The sequence below is a fragment of the Gymnogyps californianus genome, chromosome 7 (assembly GCF_018139145.2).
Source record: "Gymnogyps californianus isolate 813 chromosome 7, ASM1813914v2, whole genome shotgun sequence".
Classification (NCBI taxonomy): Eukaryota; Metazoa; Chordata; class Aves; order Accipitriformes; family Cathartidae; genus Gymnogyps; species Gymnogyps californianus.
In genome coordinates, this window is record NC_059477.1 from 6,998,371 (window position 1) to 7,017,810 (window position 19,440).

Genomic DNA, 19,440 nt, shown 5'->3' on the forward strand with positions numbered 1-19,440 from the left:
CTAAGAATTTAGCATGCAGCAGGGAATGAAGGCATTTTGCTCTTGATTTATGAAATACATCTTGCTGTGTTAGATTACTGGATTGTTGCTGGTTTATGTTAACAAAGATGGGGTCAGAGCTTTCTGCTAAAAACCCCCTGATTGCTGTCATTTGATCCAAACCAAATCTCTGTCCGTTATTAGCAAACATGGGATTTACGGAATGGATCTGAGCAGTTACGATTCCACGTGAAGAGCATCGATAAGAAAACAGATATTACATTGCAGCACTGATAAAGTTTAAGTCTGTAACTGCTGATACCCAGAAAAAAGATGAGTGCGTTAAGGAAGAAAGGAGATCCCTTCCTTTTTTCTCTTGTATTCTTTTCCTCGGCATCTGCTGGCCACTGTTGGAGATACAGAAGTAGTTTAAGTGAACATGTTTGGACACTGTGTGGCATTTCTCATCACTCGTCACTTTTGAGAACAATATTCCCACTTCTTTCTCTTTTGGTTAAAAATATGGAGCACAAGAGCAAATATGTAAGCCATGAACAATTCTGTCTTCCTGAACAAGGGGGATAGATGGCACTATGCTCAATACACATGCTATGGGGAAGCTGTGGAAGTTTACATGCTGGCAAGATAACAATGTGGCTAAAATACTCCAGGTAAGAGCAAGACGAGCTGGAGAATGTAATGGTGATTGTTCACTTATTTCTAACAGTCTTTCTTGAATTTCTAAAACACAGACCTGTGTCAGCCAAGTAAGGGTCAATGCTCTTCTAGCACTTGTGTATATATGTGCACATTTGACGTTATGCAATTTGAGTCACATCCTATATCTGTGATCCCTACCATCTATTTTATTTAAACCATTCAACTCCCAAACCAGTGTCTCTGCTTTTCTGACCCATTGCTTGAAAACCTGCAGTTCCTCTCCAAATTAAGTTGCAAGAGCAGCTAAATGCGAGGCAAGCCTGGGCTTGCTCTGTATGCTTCCAGCCCAAGGCCGCAGTGCTTTTTGATATCAGCATGGGCTGCTTCCCTAGTATTTTCCAATAGTGCCTGATCCTTAACTTCGGGAGCACGCGGCTGCTCTAGCCTTAAGACAAAACAGAAAGACAGAAGGGAAGCAGCGAAGGGCTGTGTTGTGAGCGCTGGGTAGAGCCTTGTTGGTGAAAGGGGTCTGCATGTCCTCTTGGTCCGCTGTCTTTCTGGTGAGCATTACCTACGATTAGCTAAACTGGTGGTTCCTATTTGTCTGGGAACATCTTTGATTTAATTTCATGTGAGTCATGAAATACACAAATAATAAAGCTCTATGAACTATATAAATATAATTTAGTGCTTTGAGTGAAGCGTCCCACAAATAACAAACCAACAATGGAATCAATAGACTCCTGTTTCAGTTATGGAATGAGACGTTTATTATTAAGTAATGGAAAATAACAATGCAAATAGGATTATCTCCAGCGCAGGGTTCATCGGGGTGAACGTGAAACCTGAGTGAATTTGGTGCTTGGAAAGGGAGTGCAGGTATGCAGAATAGTTACAGTGAGTTCAGTCCCTGCTCTACTGTGTGCCCTGAGGCTACCCTTCATGCTTTCAAAGATGGCATTGGATATAGGGGGGAAAAAAAAAAAAAAGGACTATCTCTGTGTTGGTAGTGGGGAAAAACAGAATTTTGGATAAGCCTAATGCAGTTTGTTAGCTTGCAATTCTGTCTTGCGTTATAAACTCTAAAGTTAGCATTTCTGCTATTTAAGCTAAACTATGGTAGAAGAAATACCTTTTTTCCTTGACCTTTCAGTAGAATTATTGAGATTATTTCCTTTTAAGAGCGTACAGACAGAAGGGCTATAAATACGGACATATTCTTATGAACTAAACATATGTTGTTATATCTAAAATAAATAAAAAATTCTTTGAGCTCCTTACTGCATCTGTTGGAAGTATCAGATTATTTTGGTCCAGACAAAAATTTAAGAAATTAAACGAAATCAACATCTCTAAAGTGCCAGGTGTCTTATTCATATATTTTCTTTAAGATATGCATTGAAATTGCAAGTGGATCAGAGGACAGTTATAGTAAATTCTGACTCAATAAACAGATGCTGAAAGGTTTAAATAAATGATGGGGTTTTTCCCCTTTGTGGAGCAAAATTGAAATGATGAAAATGCACAGTAGTCCCAGACATTTGTACATGCTCCTGAAGTTTCAGTGTTTCTGATCATTTTTAAAATAATAAATGACAATGAAGATCTTTTCTAATGGGAAAGGAAAGTCATGAATTGCAGAGAATACTAAAAAGATCTTTGTAGGTTAATACTGGAATACTAGTATGTATCTAGATTTTTCTTTTAGGTTCTTATGAGATTTACTATTCTGCAATTTTTTTATCAAGGCCTTTTTAGTTTGCTTATGCAAAAATGAATGCAGATTCCTCAAGTTTGAAAGATTTTTTTTCTTTTTTTTCTTCAGATAGTCTTATCTCCTATCATCAGAAATACTGTCTAGGAGAAGAGTCTTGTGTTATTGTATTTTAGAGACAGAACATGGGATAGGAAATAAAGAAGATATGGAACAAATTTTAAAGCCAATGTGTAAAATTTGCCTCAAGGGATTTGTAAACACTTTTACACAGTATTTGCCCAGAACTATTTGCTCTGGGTTGTTTCATCATTTTACAGTCTTATCAGTTAAACCTCAATACTGGTGTAACTTCTTGGAGCAGTTACACTGTCCTTACTCTATAAGTTTACAGAACATTTCATCCTCAGTGTCAATCTCAGTGTGATGGACAGTATTTTGCATCATAATGGTTTTCTGAAAGTGAAAAAGGGATGACTAATTTATGAGAGCACCACTTTGCTTGATGTATGAATTAATATCTATTCAACAGGCTCAGTCTGAAGCTGATATCTTGAGAAATTAACAGAGATACAATCTGTAATCCCACTGGTTTTGCACATATTAAAGTACTATATGTTGTAGATGATCCATCTGTACCTCAAAATCAGTGTGTAATATGAGGGGTACCCCAGATTTGTTGGAATAGATTCTGAAAGTACCTGAGAGGAAGGCTGTCCTCCCAACTGCAGAGTTACTCCAGCCTCCTAGCAATACTGATTAAAAAAAAAAAAAATAATGAAATAGAGTACTAATGGAAAACCATGAAGTTCAGAAGGCACCCAAGATGACATGTACACAAACTTGCAAACCTATTGAGTCCTTGATCTCTAGTTATTAATACGGTGCTGTGCAAGTTTATTTACTTAGTGGTATTTTTGTGGGGGTTTTTCCCCCCCCCCACTGTTTCCTCCTTACTCTCATTGTGATGATCTTAACAATGTTGACAAATCCTTTTTATTCAAGAGTTAAAAAAGAAAGACTATTAAATTCCATGAAAATTGCTGCAGAATCTTTTCCTAGGCATAAGTCCTAAGAAAGTCTTTTGGCTTTTTAGTAACCTCAAAACTGGACCTGTCTAACTTAGTTTGGGGGGGGGGGGGGGGAATTACATGGCCTGTTTTGGCACATGGTTCCTGAGTTTTGTTTTGTTTTGATGCATTAAGAAAGGTTCACTGTCAAAATGATTGACAGAAACTCATCATACAAAAAACCCAATCAATGGCTTTATCCGCTGTAGCAAAATCCCGTGCAAGATGAGTCTTGATCTACCTTGCATCAGGTACTTACCAGTGTTGTAGTAGGTATATAAACTTGTGACAACTGATCTAATAGTAGAAGGCAATTAAATAGCTGTAACAACACAGATGAGGAGTCCTAGCTGTGTGAAAGGAATTTCAAAGCAGATTGTCCTTGATCGCTTGTTTGTACAACACTTAAAGGACGATTACCCCATAATACCAATTTTCCTATAAATCCTATTTAAAGTATGGTGGGGGGGAGGGGGGAAGCCAAAACAAACCCACAAACCTCACATAATTTAAAAAACCAGCCAATAAATGATTTGGTAATGCAAAAAAAGAAAAAATTGCAACTGGTGAGAGAAGCTAATTAAATAGAGTATGTGTGAAGATTTTTAGTATTAAAAAAAGGTGGTAGTATGGGTAAAATAATTTTCTTTCCTTTTTACCTCTGAGTTTCCCAAATAGGTGTCTTCCTGTGGGACACATTACAGGTAGATTTTGCTGTGTCACCTGTGGCTTGCTAATGTGAACCGACATAATGAACATCAAAAACATCACATGTAAAATCAGAACAAAAGATTTCTCTTTGACAATTCAAGTCCCAAAATAACATGGCTTTTAGTCCAATAAAAGGATATATGGTTATTCCTTTTTAAGGTAAAGTTAATTTTAATTTAACTATTTTATATAGACAAATGGAATATAGACACTGAAAAACACTATGTTTGCTGTTAAAGGGAACTTTTCTGCTGAGTTTGTGCTACATAAATGCGAGCAGAAGAAAATATTCTACACGGATAGTCCCAATTTTGTGATGCTTACAAAATCTATAGCATCTCATCTGCTGTCACATGGCATCATCATGCTATATATGTCCATACACAGTCCTTACTCACTATGAGAGAGAGGAAGGAAAATTTTAACATTACTCTTTCTAGACAGATTTTATCCATGAAAGTGGTGGAATGAAAATTCAAGACATTTCCAAATGTACTATAAAGGGTGGGGTACTAAGAGCAAAGGTTTTTTTTCCTCTGTCTTGGAAAGAAAAAATTAAGATAAACAGTAACTCTTTATCTTCTCTCTTTGCGTTTTTCCCTCATTCTTAGTAAAGGTAATAAAATCATAAAAGCTTAAAAATGGAGGGCAACTCTTTAAATTTATCCTTCTCTAGTGGCTCCTTACTTCTAATTTCCATGTTCTGAACTTGCTTAATTAAATCCTGGGAAGGTTATATTATTACACATAGCCATCAAAGATTGTTAGCTAAATGATACTGTAATTTATATATCCTAGGCTGTTTAGGGACATGTATGGGAAATTAGAACAAAATATGACTACGCAGCTTTTAGTTGTATGCAAATTTCTGCTATTCTGCATGCGTATACTCGAATATCTAACCAGACCAGTAATTAAAAAAATAAAGTAATTAATGTCAAAAAGTTATAGAAAGGAACAAGAAGCGATCTTGCCTTTATGGAGTTTTATGTAGAAGTTGATAGAATGTGGTCCTTTATAAATCAGTACTTTTGCAAGTAAGAACATCTTTTACCATGTTTATATATATACATATCTATGTATTTTTTAAATTGGGTGTTGTTGTTCCCCCAATACACATAAAAATCAAAGACCTTTTTTGCTATTCTTTCAACATTCTTTTTTTACATGCAATTCCTCCTAGCCTGAACCAAAATAAAAATGCAGATTAAATTGTGAATTTAGTACAAATTAGGAACTTTGCACACAATTTTTCCATTCTAATACCACCCCAGATAATGCATCTTTGTACTTGTTAAAGAAAAGCTATAGTTGGAGACCTAAATAGTCTCAAAAGGCCATACCTGTCCTTTTAGAAGTCCAAAGAACTTTAAAGATGCTCATTAAAATGCCAAATTAAAACTTGGACTTCTGTGCACTACCCTGTGAACTGTTCCTTGCAGTTCTTAACAGAAATATCTAAAACTGAGATATCGAGCGCATATTAAAACAGTTTGTAACAATTCTAGAAAAGCTGTTTCAGCCAAGTAGAAGCATGGAGCATTAGATTAATATGGATAGGGATATTAAATAAAGCTATGAGTTAATGTATATTTCTGAGTATTAAGAACTTGGCTAGCTTAGTATAAAAAAAGATGCATTAGATAAGCTTGAAAAAGTCTTTAAAAATTCCTGTTTTAACGTAGGGTTTTAAATGAATCTAACTTTAGCAAACATCTTTCTCTTTATTGACATGGCTTTAAAAAATGATAGCAGAGTGGGTTTTGACTTCCCCAAGTCAGTCAAGGAAAAAATGCTGCTTGTTCCAAAATCTTTGTTACTCAAGTACAGTCAAGAGCTCTTAGAAGGTTATGGCTTTTAATGCAGGGAATCTTTAATGGGTTGTTAGCATTAGACAGACTGTGGTGATATAAAAAGATTCCTGTAAAACAATTTGTAATCCTACTTGGAAATAGGGTTTAGGGGCAAAAAAAAAAAAAGTGGTTTGGGTTGTAGCTACAGGAACTTTCTGTATTGTCTTTAGATAAGCCCCGGAAAGTCTTGTGTTGCATGGGCTTAGGGCAGGTGATCCGCTGAACTAATAGGATGGGAATTTTTTCCAAGCAGTAGGGTTGTTGTGGTCCTGGAAACACTGGTACAAGAAATTAGCACCAACTAGATATAATTACTCTTCTTAAAAAATTATGTAAGTTGTGTTTGAGTTTCCCTGAAAAGTGGGTATTTGAAATGGCATGTATGATGTTTACAGAATTACCTAATAAAAAATTTAAATTTCCTAGGTAGAAAGCATAAGTTTGATAAAAATATGTCTCTTGATCCTGCCAGCAGTTCAAAATGGGTTATCGATTCTCATATATATATGTGTGGAATACGCTAGTGGAAGTGTTTTAGCTTTTGGGTTTGGAGAGATTTGTTACTAGTCCTGGAAATTGTCCTCTTTCTCTCTCTCCTCCTCAAGTTGAGCAAGACTTTTAATTTGTTGTTATAATTTCCAGATCTGTCTTAATATTCATTCAAATCCAGGGCAAAAATTGGTCATTTTAACGCCACTGGGTTAATTACATGCCAAGTAAAGTGCTGTATACGTAGAAAAGGGATATCAGAATGGGATCTGAAGTAAAATGCCAGCAGAGATACTACTTTAATCATACAGGGTTTTAGTCAGTCATTCCAGGTGCACAATGCTATCTGTAGATATAAAACTTATTTCATTGGTAAATCTACATGACATATAAACTATATGAAGATCCCTAAACTTAGTACAACAAAATACAGCAGGTAGTTCCTTTGCTTATGTAGGTATGAAAATCTTCACAATCATAATACATATGGATATTTTATTGGTCTATGAATGTCTAAAAATCTTATTTTAAGCCTTCATCTACTTTTTTTAACATCAAAATGAAATACTGATTAAATTGCAATATCTAATTACTGCCTTAGTTATTTGCAAACTCCTTTTCAAATAGATTAATTAAAATAAAATATGATCTAGAAATTGATTTAAGATTCCATGTCCCTTGTAAAAACGAGCAGTCTATGATTTAATGCAATTATCATATCTATTTGCCTGTAAGCATTTCATTCCAAATTAATCTTTAAACCTGATGGTTATTATTTCCCCTGTTGCTTCAGAAAGCTAGAAAAATATGTACTAGTCTATTTTATTGACTTTTTTGTTATCCCGTCTGGCTTTCAAGGTCCCTGAAGCACTAATAAAGGTCAAGGGGTTTTAGAGTGAAATGCAATCCCTTCACCTGGAGTACAATACCTGCTAGTACAATAATAGAAAATACCGGTTTCTAGTGAATATTAGATTACTTCATAACTGAAGATCAGAGCAAGGATGCTGAAAAATAGAAATGCCTCTCTGAGTGGATTCTGGTACTTGAGATTCTAGTGGCTGGTACCTGACGGCTAAAGCTTATTGTTATTTTACTCATTAGAACCTTAATAGTCATAGCAACAGTTAAATGTTGACAGTAAAAGTAAAAATAGTTAAACGTCTTTCTGATGTGGTCCAACTCTAGCACAAGGAGCTTAAAACTACCTCTGGTATGATAAAACCCAGATAATAACATAGATGAAAGATGAATATGCACGTCCTAACATTAAGCTTGCATAATAAGCATTCAGTGAGATTGTGCAAGTGTCTGAAGAATAGGAATATGTCTGCTTCAATGACTGGCTGGAGCAAAGCAACATCACTATCTCGTTTAAAGGATTCATTCTCACAGTTCTTCCCAGCAAGTCAGTGGTTGCAACTGTGCAGTGCAGATTGCTGTTACTTCTCCAGTTCCCTGCGTTTAAGAAAACAAATTTCTGTAGAATACTTCTACCTACTCGATTGTCTCTCACATTTATAGTAATAAATATGATTTCAATTTCTTTTTAAAGAAAACTTGCAGTCACAGATGAGTTAAAGTTCTTTAAAGCAGATGTTTTTTACTTACTTGTTTTATATTTTCATTGGATTGTGCTGGTCATGAAGACACCCTGAAATTTAGAATGTTACTACATCAGGGTTCATATTTTTCCTGTTTATTTAGTTCACTACTTCCACTGGCTGCAGCTGATTCACAGCTCAATAATGCTTTCCCATCGGGGGAGCATATATGTATAAGTAAAGGGGGGAATAAAAGAAAAATAAATTTTGGTCAGAAGATAATTATTTAGGAAAAAAAGAATGAAATACAAGAAGTCTCAGAGGTCTACCTCATGTTAGAACTCAAACTCTATCATGGCTAGAGAATAAAATATCTTATTTTGATGCTTATCTACTCTGTGTTGTGCTTCCCTGCACAGTGCTCATCACTATTGGCCTTACCTACGTTTAATAATTGTGGTGTTTCTTTTAGGCATGAAATACCATCTTCATCAGAGAGATGGAATACCTTGCCCATGCTCTGAAATGCACGTTTCTAATAGTAAAGAGAAAGAACTGATAAACTTTAGAGTGAAATAGGTGTCCAAGGCCTCATCTCTCCAGATGCTGTACAGAAGGCTAAGCATACTTTGCTTGCTGGCTATGAGCTCATATCTCTATACTTAGCAAAACCTTAGTAAAATCTTCAGACTTTCGAAGTTGTATGCTGTTATATTGCTTCAGGAGGAGATTTTCAGTCTTTATACTAAAGGTTGATACTGTAGATTCCCTAAATTGCACAGTAAGAAAATATCTAAAAAACGGGAAATAGGGTTTTTTGAATGTTATAAGAAACGTTATTCTGTTCTTCTGACTTTCTCGTGTGCTCTTTTTCTTTGTGGCATTTACTACGTATGTACTAGGAACGCGAGACAAGTTGTACCATGTCAGACCAAAGATCCATTTAGCTCAATACCCTGTTTCTAGCACTCTCCAGTGCTCGATGGATGCTAGAGGAAAGAGATAAGCTTGAGACAAGCAGTGCTATTCTGTCAGAGGTACCGCTATACTCTGGCCTACAGCAAGTCATGGCTCAAAGATTTCCTGTGCTAATGGTGGTCTCTTTAAAATTTAATAGCGTTTAATGGGAAGTATACACCTAACTATTTTGTGTATCCTGGTGCTCACAGTTGTTATGATAAGCAGCTTCCCAATAGTATAAGCTCTTGTATGATTATATGCCGTAGAAGTTCAGATCCAGATTGACCTCTCTTCACTGGGGTTTAACTCGGGTCTTTCAGAGGATGAAAAGTAAACTGTACCATGCTGCAAAGTTACAGCAAGTGGAATTTGCATCGGTTGCAGCCTCTTGTTGTTTTTCAGCATCTTGCCATGTTCTGTTCCTGCCCCGTCCCCCCCACCTCCTTATTTACTTCTTTTGCTTTCCTATTCTCCTGTCTGTTTTCTGAAATCGCTACAATATTTTAGGAAGTGTCCACATCTTTGGATGTTTATCTTTAGATCTTCTTACTTGAAGTCATGAAATTGTTCCCTGGCACCTCGTCTTGATGATATCTCTTGTCCCAGGGAAGAGGGCCAGGGGGAAGTCTGTGAAAAATGAAGCCCTTATATCAACACTGCATTCTCATAAAGTTAGTAGATAGGATCTTAATAGCTTTTTAAATACTGACCATGTTGTACGCAGCCTTTGCTTTTTACCTTCAGAACTGGAGAACTGCTGGCAAGAAATATATTTCTGATTTACTATATTTAATAGAGAAAAAGTTATGAAGAAGTTCTCTGATAGTAAAGCAGTTGCAAAAATGCTACTGCTTCAGAAGTGTGGATGCTTATCTATACTAATTTGATACTGAAAGAGAGGTATAAATCTGAAGGGATCAGGATTTGTTCCAGCACTGGTGCCCATTTCCATCCAACCCAGAAATTCCACTTGTGTGTCTTCCTCAGGCAAATTTTCTATCCTAAGCATGCTCACATAATATAATAAACTCTACTTTAGATAAACTACTATGATACTTCCAATAAGACGTAATTTTAATGTCTTGTGTAAAATTAAATGTCACCTTTGTTTTATAAATGACATCTGTATGTTTGTGCCTATATCCTCAAAACTAAAAACATAGAAAAAACATTTAAAAAAAGATCTTTTTCACACACATGCTAGTAAAAAAACCTAAAACCATCAAACTTACTTATCTGAATGTAAACTTTGAGCTTTTAGTCAGATCAAATATATATTTTAACTCCTGAAGAAATTTGAATTTGGATTACTCTGACCATTCTTGCAGAAATATAATATTGATTTTCTATTACTTTATTGCCTGTGTTTTTATCAACACAAATACTACAGTTCTTAATGTTTTTATGGAATTGCATGAAATGTGCAAGTCTTCTATACACTGTAGGAAAAGACAATGCCGGGTTCATCACTGAGCTTAGTGAAAGCAGAATTTCACTCTGTGTGTACTTCCATCCTGGTCTTGACAATTTTCAGAAGAATCTAGTTTAATTTTTTACTGTTCTTGATGGTGTTTCAGTAGTGATGGTTTAATTTCAGTGTGCTGAAATTTTAGGATTTATTTTTCAAGCAAGCTGGAACTTACAGCTCCCATTAGACACATGACAGTATTCCCATGCTGAAATGTTTCAGTTTGGGGCCAAGGGGAGGAGGCATACCAGAATTTTCTGTGGAGAGGAGAAAGCTTTTCAAAAACTTTGGTCAAGAAACCCAAGTAACTAGTTAGATATACTTATAGTGACATGTCTGGGGACTTAATAAATAAATAAAAAAATATAATCGACACTGTTGTAGATGACAAGATGAATATCCTGCTGTCCTCACTCAGCACGCTCTCCAGTTGGGCTGAGTGTCTGATTTACCTGGCATAGGTGAGCAGAACCTGCCTACTGAAGAAAGTGGCATTATAAATCTTGAGGCTGTGTAAATACCAATAAAAAGGTAAACCACAGTTTCACCATGGATAAGTTCTTTTTAATTTTGTGTCAAAATGTAGGGTTTTGGGGTTTTTTGTTTGTTTTTAAGGAAAAGGTTTACAGTTAAGTAGAATCAAAATATCAGTAAGTTGCGATTTGTTAATTTTTTCCAGTATCACTTTCCCAAAGCAAGATTTAAATGCCCGGTGCTAAATGCTCCTTAATCTTATCTTCTAGAGTAGAAATTGCATGCTATGAAGGAATTTTAGCTTTTCTGAAGCTGTTGGAGTGGTCCCTGTAGTTGCCCAAAAAATGTATTCACCTTCTTTTCCCCAGAAGACGACAACCGGATTTGACTGTTTGCATTATTGGGTAACAACATAGGAAAGCTCTCTATCTTAGAGAGACAGAAATCCTGTGAAGAAAAACGTTTTAAAAAATCCCCTCCCTGAATTTTACAGTATTACTTGAGTATCTCCACACAAGCTGATCTGTAAAATAAAGAAAGAATAAGAATAGGGATTGCGTAATGTTTTCAGAGGGCAGCTTTGGTATGCTATGTTACCATGCCTTTGGCTGTAGTTTCACTGAAAATGGCCATTCAGTCTGTCATCCGCCCTAAAGCAAACGGCAGTGCTAAAATGGCATGGAATTAGCTGTCCCTCCTAAAATACAGGAGATTTGTGTATTGCTCACCAGGATGAAAATCCTGTCTTTTTTAGAGTTAAAATTCTTACTGTGAATATTATGCAGGTATACCTGAATTTATGCAGCATAGAGAAAATTCTTAAATAGTATCCTAAACAACACATGACACTGTACAAAATATCTCAATCCTAATAATAGCTTTAAAATTCCCCAATTAATCTCATAATTGCAAATAGCTTCTATGTGATCTTATCGTAAAGCTATCAAAAAGCTAGTGAGATGGCCAAGCAGACATGCTTTAAAGTCTTAATCTTAATGTGATGAGAAGCTCCTAAAACAAGCTTTGTGTGGCTGCTCACACCCTCTTACCCACCTTTCTTCAATGATTACACCAACTTCTGGAGGTCACTGGCATCTGATGTAGATTGGAACCGCCTTGCAACAGTTCTCATTTACCCTGGCAACAGCACAGACTGCTCTGTGATTGAGTGAGTACAAAAGTAGTATTTTGGTGCTGCTTGGGAATTAATATTTCTTAGCTGCTGCTTTGGATCTTAGTCATCATCTTCAACTTGTATTTGTGATGTGGTTACACTGGCTGCTGTTGTATTGGTGGTATTTGCTAGAGAGCTGCTGTAAGTATGCACGGAGCTGGTTCATTAACTGGAAGTAAATTGTTGATATATATTTTTTTTAACTAGTTAAAGGGAAGAAAAACAAAACAACCACCTTCTTTTTGCAGGGACAGGATTGTTTGGTGCCAGGGCTGTGGACTTCTTGCGTTACCTTTCGCATAAGACATGGGGAACTGTACCTGTTACTTGCTGCCAGTGCCAATCTTATCTACTACCGGAGCTATCTGGAAGGTGCAATGCTCACTTGAATGATTCAGAGCAGGTCAGTCATGTCTGTTCTTGCAAAGTCCAGACTCCTTGATTTACGTGTTGACTGTGACTCTAACTTGGGGTGAGTCGGTTGGTTCACAGAGCAGATGCAAGGTAAGGATGGTTTCACTCTAACTCTTTCCCCCCTGAAAGCAGAGCTATAACTAGCTTGAACCACTTGTCTCAGAATGCAAACCTGAATTCGGTGTAGTATCACTGACATAAACAACGTTCTCGTCTGCTGATTGAAAAGCTAATAAAAATATGTGAATAAAATCTGCATTCACTCAGCATTCAGAATCTCTCTGCCTAGTAATGGAGGTTAACAGCTACCTTTTGTACCTTGGCCTGAGGGTAATTGTGCAAAACACGGTTTAACTTGGATACTGGTTTCTTGGTAGCCTGGGTGTGTCTGACTCTACAGCTGTTCCTTCTGGTGATGTTTCTTTGGCCTGCAGACTGTAGAGCAGCATTCAATGGAAATGTCCTCTATCCTTCTTGTTGAATGTGTGTACTCTCAGGAATGCAAGATCTGTGAGGCTAAAGGGCAAACAAGCAAGAAAGTATCTGTTTTGTGGCTTAACTGAAAAAATACTCCTCAAAAAAAGGTAGAAGTTTTGGGGTATTTCTCTTGTTAATACGGTTTTATTCCACTGGGTGGAAAGGTTTTGAGGACATCAGGTTACACATCTTTTAGGCTTATTGAGATTTTTTTATTCTCAAATAAAATGGAAATATCGAACTTGTGAATCATTGTTGATCTTCAGCCTTGTCTCCTAAAATATTGTTCAAGGTGTGAATTCCAATGGTAGTCTTGGATTTATTTGGGCAAATGCCATACTCAACACTGTAGCCACTACTAGAGCATGGGTTTAAGTACTAGGTGCTTTTCAGATGAGATACCTGTGATAATGTGAATATCTCTGTTGGATATGGCTGTAAATACTTCCTAAATGAATGCATCTCGGGCAATGTGGTGTAAGCTTTAACCTCTTCTGTTTCAGTGTACCAACAGTAAAATAGTAACAGCAGCTTTTAATACCTCTTAGTAGTTTTCTGGGGATAAATGAAATGCTTAATTTCTGTGGTTAAATTAGGACAGAGTGAGAGAAAGAGACAGAATTTCTTAATTCCTTCATTATCTTGATATGTTTGATATTAAAGCACTTTGAAAAAAATCTATTTTTATTAATGCATAGCTTCAAACAACTTAGAAACTGAAACATTATTCTCCCTCTGAGAATATTATTCTCACTGTCATTATTCTCTTATTGTAAGAATAATGGGAAATATTTTTAGAAAAAGAAAGCAGAGAAAATATACATTTACATTCCAGAAAATACTTTGAAAAAGACCGTTGTCTTTTCAGATCTAAGTATTTAATATTATTCTTGTGATTTCAACTCTGTACCCTAAGTCTATCTATTTCTACCTCATCCCAGAGAGGTTTCATTCAGTGAACGGGACAGACGTTTCTGAGGTTGGCATATTTTTAATTCTCAATAACTTTAGTTTGTATATGTCTACCTTCTCTAATTATGTATGGAAAGTGAGTTTTAATATTTAAGTGTTTTAATATACAAATGTCAACATCACTACTTCAAAAAAAATTAGGAAATAATGAATAAAGTCATAGCTGTAGCAGAACCTCCAAAAAGGCTAGAGGTGCCAACATTAAACTCCCGGGGTGTCTTTAATTCTTCCATGCAGTTGTGCATAGGTATTTAAAGTAGCGAGATCAAGTTCTCTGTTATGGAATCAGGTAATGCAATTAATATTATCCACAAATTGCTTTTATATTCAGGAAACCATCTGTAAAAGCATTTTTGCTGCAGTGTATCATTTGATGTTTAAAATTTTATGAAATAAAAGTATGGGACTTTCAGATTGTACCTATAGATGGCATGTGTTGATGGCCCTAACAAGCGGTTCTGTCTCAATGCAGAAATAGGAGTGCATTTAAAAGGACTTGGAAATTCTGAATTTCCTTACTTTTTATTATTTTAAATGAAGGAAACTATAATTGTACTTGCAGTTCATGCCTTTACCTTTCTTGATTCTTCTTTGAGAGTGGCATTGAGAGGAAAGAGGGAATATAAGTATCCTACCTTTTTATAAATGTGTCAAAGGAAAGATTAACCTAAAATGATATTTTACAATCATAACAATCTGCAATAACTGCAAATAAAGTCGTATCTCTCACTGAAAATGTCAGAGAAAGATTATCCTAAAATAACACTAGCTGATAGATTACAATTGGCATTTGATAGCTTAACGAAGGAAAAGAAAACAGCATAGTTTGAGCCACCGGCATCCTCCATCTTCTTTTACTTGCTGGCTAGAACTAGAGGCAAAAGAGCAATTTCTAAGTCCTCTGTTTGACACCTAATCATGCCATCCTGTGACTGGATGTCTTCTAGGAGAGAGAGGCTCTGTCAGAGGCTGCGATGGTAGGCTGGGCTTTCCTCCTCTCTCTCAGTAAAGCTCTGCACCACTTACCTAAAGGGGCTGTGACTGTTCAGCATAACACTGCCCTGTGCCTTGCAGACTCGTTATGCTAACAGGGGCTCCTAGGATGATATCTGAGCATTGGAAATATTGTCCTGACTTGTCACAAGAATAATGAAGAGGATAAGGTAGGTTTGGGGCTACTTTTAAGAATACTGGATCATTTCAGGTTCAATGGCCTTGAGAAATAACTCATCCAAAGTATCTCTTCATCATGTTGACAACAAGATGTTTGGCTACTACTTTAATGATTGTGTAGAATGGCAGCTTCTTTTTATTACCTGGTAGGAATGAACCAGCCTGTTGCAGTCGTTGCTTGCGCACATTAAGTAACTAGAGCCACATACACTGTGGTACTGCTCTTCGTTTCAATGGTCATGTTGTGCTGAAATTTAGAACAGCGTTTAAATGAAGCATCTGCTTCTAAATACTCCTACTGCTGATTACACCTTATTCCAAATACGACCGAGATGTAATCTGCAAGGTAAAATTGTGTCTAAGCCTGTAGTGAATCAGAATAAATTCCCATAAAGCATGGGAATTGTGAGCTAGATGTGTTAGCATCCTCAGTCTTCTCTTACTTGTAGAGTCTTGCCTCACTACAAATTGCTTTAAAGTTTTGATAATTGGTGTTGAGTTATACCTGAGAGGACAGGGCAAGTCTTTGCTAAAAGACGCTGATTTTCTAAAAGCCTCTGTTTGAGTATAAATATTTCAATAATAAAGTATTTCTTGTCATAGAGAAAAGATGGTTAATGAATATTTTCCCTGTTTTGGCTGCTTGGCTCACCCCCCTTGCTTTTGCTTGTAGTGATGCTCATTAGCTTTCTGGCCATATGGTAGCAGCATATAGATTTCGGTTTTATTCCATCTTTCCCTCCCCCCCCGCAGAGACACTCGGGAAGTACATGTTAATAGTGCTGGGCTGAGCCTTGGTGCTTGCAGGCTGCTGTCCTTATATTTGCAGTTAGACCCCTGGGACAAGGGAGCACTGGGGAAGTGAGCCAGTGCCCAGGGCATATTCTCTGCAGGCAGGTTTTACAGCTAGTTTAAGTCTTTTGGCAAGAGAGTAGTTGAAAAGAATAAGTAAGGAACAACCAGCTATCGCAGCAGTAAATTTTCAGATGAGGTGGCTTAGTAGATTTGTCTTGAGACAAGGCAGTGCAGTAGTGCTGTCAGCTGAATGCCGGTTTTGGAGGACCTGTGTGGTCTGAACAGAAATATAACTCTGAAACCTGGATCTAATGAGTTCAGTGGAACCGGGAAGCAGTGATTTAAGTAGAGGACACACTTGTGTCCTTGTTTGCAAAGAGAACAGCAAAGCCGAAGCTACTGGGGGCAATTGGGTGGAAAAAGCACAGGGGACAGGAAAATGCAATGTAGTCACATAAGGGATGGTTGACCTGTTTTCAGGGTAAAGATGGAATAATTTGGCAATAAGATAGAAGAAGGGATGTTGTGTCTGAGTGATGCATTCCTTCTGTTTGGAAAGCTGTGCAGGTAGCAAGGGATAGCCCAGTGACACTGATCACAGATCACAGAGGAGCAAATTCAGGGGCATAGCAAATGATGAGAATAAGAGGTGGTGCAATCACTCCTGTGCGTTGTGAAGGGCTGAACTTTGGGAGAAGCAGGACAGCTGGTAGAGCAGGAACGTCACAGAAAACAGGGTAGGTTTTGTTGGTGTGTGGTTTTGTTTTGTTTATTTCCTTGCAATGAATGTATGAACTTCTCTGAGAGATTTGATCCAGTACGGTGTTGCACCAGTAACAAAATTTGTGGTGAGCAATCAGATGTGGTTTAGAGCTGGCAAAAACACTTGGATCCTTTGCAGCTTTTGCTATCAAGCGTCATTAAGACACCCCTGACAAAGTACCAAAACACCCTTAGAATATGTAGATGTGTCACCAGTTTTGGAAGAAGCCAAGACAGTGGCAAAACTTTTGAAGTACTTGACAGTCTTAAGACCAAAATCTTATAAGGATGGGACTTCCAATGAGCCTCTCAGTATCTGCTGCTTCAGGTTGTGCCATAAATACCTCAACCTGTCCTCCTCTGTAATATTTTTGCCTCCCATAGCTCCAGTCCCCATTAGAGCTGAAATACAGAAGTACTCGTATGTGTGTTAATGCATGAAAATTCAATGTACACGTTCAACAAACAACACAACCTTTTTAAAACCATCTTTTAAATTAAAGACTATAAAATCAATTTTAAAAATGAAGAAAAATTCTTTATGTTACTTTTCTACAGCTGAACCTTTGGTACAAAATTATTTTTTAATATATGAGCCTAAAACCTGGCAAGTTTACTCAGTTATCTAAATGAATTAAAATATTTGCCTGTTTAATGATGCATGGCTTTTGTCCTTTAAAACATAATATCTATTTATAATTACTATCTATAACTTTTTTAAAGAAAATGAAATGCAGAGTTACTTCTGGCCTGCATTTCTTACATTGAGGAAAGTAAAATGATTTCTAATTTTACACTTGAAAATTTTCTAATACTTTGCATATTTTTGATCCAATTAATTATTTACTAATAATGTATATTGCATTAAAATATTACAAGCAAAAATGGTAAAGGAAAATGTCATTGGGACAGAATGCAAGATGGTAGTTGATGTAAAAAAAATAATTGGATGTTATCAAGTTCTATTTTTAATAAAAAAGTGACTTTATTTTGTCATTTCTGGAAGGTTAAATCATTCAATGATCTTTCTACTTTTAATGTGGAAGCTCATAGTTGTATTATGGAGTATAGGAAGGTTTTATAGAGGTCAGCTGATAAGAATAAAAGCAGCACATAAATTTTCTTAGGAAAGTTTATTATTCATTTGGGTAAAATGACTTTTTTTTTTCCCCCTCAATTTTTTAAGCCACAATACCTATGGTTTAGGATATAAAACCAAATTTGGGCGATTTTTTTAAGGTATAAATTGAAATTAATTTTGTTATAGTGTATTGCATTTTATTGTGGTATATTTTTAACAGATAACTCCTTAAAAGTCTGACTAAAATATTTATAGTCCTGCCTTTTACAAGCTAACAGGTATTTTAAAAAGTTTCATATACTATTATTTCCTGCAAAGCCAAATGTAAGTCTGATAATCCTCACTTATCTGCACTAGAGATTTACACAAGAACACCAGTGGATCTTTTATCTCTGCATTTTCTCATAGGAACTTAAAAAGGAAGTCAATGCAAATATGACAGGAACATTAAAATGCTGTAGAAATCTCTTGTGCTTGCTTAGTGAGATTTGAAGATTTAATGTGTCTAGGTATATCATTTTTTCCCCCTTGTTGAGATAACACAACATAAGCTGGCACAGAGTTTGATTTTGTGTTGGTATATACCTGTCACTTGTGGCAGTGTTTTTTAGTTTGGGTTTGTTTTGGTTTTTTGTGGTATTGCTTTACTTAAAAATCTAATGTAAAGGAAATTGAACCATTAATAATGAATATTAGACTTTTTTTTCTTGGCAAAAGGATCCCATCGAGTTTATTCAGATTATCGCTTCTGCCATGAAGAACAATTTAATTTTGTTTTATTATGGCAAATATCTAAGACTATATTTGCGTTCACATTTGTTAACAATGCTACGTGTACATAATTTCAGTAAGAAATATTCTATTACAGAAGTATTTCTATTTTACTTAGTTATATGAGCCATACCTCTCTTTAAGGGAACTTCCATTTTAAGCCAAATTCCCCATTAAGCAGATAGGGAATATTCCTTCTCTCAGGTGTTCATCCTCCACTGGCATGTCTGAAAGCCTCCAAGAAATGCTGTAAATGATATGACAAATCTGCTTGGTCTCATTCTTTCTCTTTTCTAACTGATGGGACTTGCTCAATGTGTCACTGTGTAGCATCACTGCCTGAGAGAAATTGGAGTGACTTCCAGAGCATGCATGCTCTTTGAAATAGGGTCTAGGGGATTTAGACCCGTGCAGGGATTTGGCGGTCTCCATTTCTGATGGTCTAGTTCTCTGCTGATATTTTCTTTCCCTGAAGCAGGTCCCATGCTCTAGATGCAACTGCTGTTAGGGCATTGTCACTTGCTTCCATGGCACTTATTGTTATTAGTTGCAACGTTTCACTAGATCGTAGCGGCCCTTAGAAACCAGGGTTGTGCAAAGAGAAGTCAACTGTTGGGCACATAGAAGCCGTCCTCTAGTGAACACTGAATAGTAGATCTGACCTGGGCTTGCATAGACTCATGGGCTGCTGAGTTACCTATGAAACTTTTTTGCATGTGTGACCTTATTCCTAGAGGTGAGCAAGTACAGCAGCAATAATTACTGCAGGACCAAGGGGCATGGGTTGCTTAGAGGAGGTCAGTATCCGAAAGGCTGCACCCTTTTATGCACAAGCATAAAATAAGCAGTGAATGGGACAAAAATCTATGAAGTGATTTGTCAGTGTGAGGAGAGGTGCC

General features: G+C 36.5%; 1 long non-coding RNA gene across 2 annotated transcripts in view; it reads left to right on the top strand.

Moving 5' to 3' along the window:
- The window catches only part of LOC127018576 (uncharacterized), a 219,210-nt gene extending 206,032 nt beyond the window's left edge, over nucleotides 1-13,178 (top strand). For both annotated transcript variants that reach the window (XR_007766771.1, XR_007766770.1), the window contains exon 7: nucleotides 12,345-13,178. This is a non-coding gene — a long non-coding RNA (uncharacterized LOC127018576). The remainder of the gene's footprint in view (nucleotides 1-12,344) is intronic.
- Nucleotides 13,179-19,440: the final 6,262 nt, after the last annotated feature.